Source organism: Macrobrachium rosenbergii, chromosome 7 (assembly GCF_040412425.1).
Source record: "Macrobrachium rosenbergii isolate ZJJX-2024 chromosome 7, ASM4041242v1, whole genome shotgun sequence".
NCBI classification, from domain to species: Eukaryota; Metazoa; Arthropoda; class Malacostraca; order Decapoda; family Palaemonidae; genus Macrobrachium; species Macrobrachium rosenbergii.
The window spans coordinates 3,792,501-3,795,000 of NC_089747.1; the positions used below are offsets into that span (position 1 = coordinate 3,792,501).

General features: G+C 32.6%; 1 protein-coding gene across 4 annotated transcripts in view; it reads right to left on the minus strand.

Moving 5' to 3' along the window:
* Positions 1–2,500, minus strand: part of LOC136840030 (uncharacterized) — a 318,614-nt gene that overhangs the window by 225,400 nt on the left and 90,714 nt on the right. The window lies entirely within an intron of this gene.

Consider the following 2,500-nt stretch of genomic DNA (forward strand, 5'->3'; position numbering starts at 1 on the left):
GATAGATAGCCAGATAGATAGGGAGAGAGAACGTCTGACTGACTTGATTTCACCTTATATTTCCAAGTATTAAAATATCTAGAAACTTTTTCCAAAATATACCCTGATAGCTTTGTATATCATCGTTCTACCTCGCTTTCTGTTCCAACAACAACAACAACAATAATAATAATAATATCATTGGGGTAAATTATATAACAACCACTGTCAATTTAACATATCGGTACGTCACACCTTTCACAATTACACTAAAACCCCACAATCATATGACTCTATCTATCATCTTCCTAAAAGTCATGCGATAGCTTGTCCCTCTCCCATTCCATCCTGCCCAAAATTCGCTCCCCTCCCGTCCGTCTTCCCATCCGCAAAGGTCAATAATTCCTTTCCCCCTCCTCTCTATTCCACATTTTACTCGCCCGGAGATTAGCGTCAAGTCAAAAGATGGAGTTTTCCTTCATCTGTCACCTTAGCGATTCTGACCGACCGCGACCTTGAGTTGCCAGTTTTTATTTTTTATCTTTATTTTTTTTCTAAGTTTATGTCGAGTGGGTCTGAATTTTAGACGTGTGTCGAAATGGATAAGGAGGATAGCGATGTATGGTACTGGGAGGATATTGTCGCTTATATATATATATATATATATATATATATATATATATATATATATATATATAAAATATATATAAATATATATATATAATATATATATATATATATATATATATATATATATATATATATATATATATATATATATTGCAAATGCTATTGTAATACTTTCGAATATTATGTTACATACAGCCCACTAATAGCAAATTCAGTTTTTATATATCATAAATGCATCTACCCTTAAAAGGTCTGAAAACTGTTCTTTTGTGGTTGCTTACATATCAGGCAGTGACATATGCACTCAGCATTAAGAACGTATAGATAAGAGTACAGAATTTGAGTACTTTAGCGATCAGCTTGTATGTTATCTGATCACACATATAAAAAAATTATTAAGCAAGTCTAGTATCGATCTAAAATAAAGAAAATGATACAATTCATATCGTATATGCTTCAATGACACGTTATGGTAAGCAAACATATATAATAAATCAAGAAAATAAACAGTCTGACATAATACTAAGAATCTTGGTCAAGACAACGTGTTTGAATAAGGTCCACTGGGAGTCACGCCTCTAAAAGAATTCTACGTTTTCTTTAGAATTTACGTTTTCTTTATATATGTCGAAACGGGTGGGACTAATGTGAAACGTTATTCCGACGGGTGGCAGAACCTAACACTAATACTCTATATATTCGAAGCATAATTAAACAATGTAAGATATCTAAGGCTTAACGGAATGCAAACGTTTATTCCCAAGGACGTATGGTTTAATAGTCTATTTAGGAGTCACCCCTCTAAAAGATTATTTTCTCATTTCAGTTATGTTACGTTTTCTTTAGACGTGTAAATCGAAGGAATTAAATGCAGAATATTTCGAAGTAAATAACAGAATTTGAACTTGAACTCGAATACACGCGTCCTTGAATTATTCATCCAACTCACTTTATTTTTGAAATATTTGTTTATCAAAATCATAAGTAATGGTGATGTGAAATTAATATGCTGCTTTTAGTTATCTTTTTAATGGTTACTGTAAAACGAACCGCTTTGGCTATTAATGATCCGATGCAACCTGCATAATTGCTGTCAACAAATTTCAATGAGCGTTTACGATACGCGAAAAGCTTAAACAAGGGCAAGCAAAAAGTAGCTTAAGCAAATCGGTTGAGCGACACACACACAGACATACATACACACATACACACACATATGTATACATATATGTATATATAGATACATATGTATATAAAATATATATATGTATATATATATATATAATCAGAACGAGGCCTTGACGTAATGGTAAAAATAAAAATCTAAATATATAAACAAGGAACCATACCCTAATGAACAAAAAAATCTGACAGTGATAAATTACAGGAATAAGAAGGACCTTACAGAAAAAGTGCATCCACGTGCATAAATTTACAAGTTGAACCTTAAGCCTGACTCTTCCTTATTGCTCAAAGACATCAAAATCACACACACACAAGCATCTGTTTTTTACAACCTTGCACAGAAGAGGCTCAAAGATCGATATAAGATGAGTAAGGAGGCTTCTACAGATCACACCTTCCTCAGGCCTTACTGCTGAAATTATTCCTGTTATCAAATTGGAGACTTTCGATAAATACGTATAAATCAATTGAATTCGTTTGGTATGAAAACATATACCAGATAATAACTCTGGAACTCAGTGAACACGCACCGTTAAACTAATCGCCAACATCAGCAAACATCGTTCAGATTAAAAAGGGACGTTTATCCTAATTATCAAATCGAAGTTGTATGTAAAATTACGTCAGAATCATTAAATCTGTTTACTATAAACATATACCATTTAATAACTCAGGAACCTTAGTGATCATCCATCGTTAAACTCAT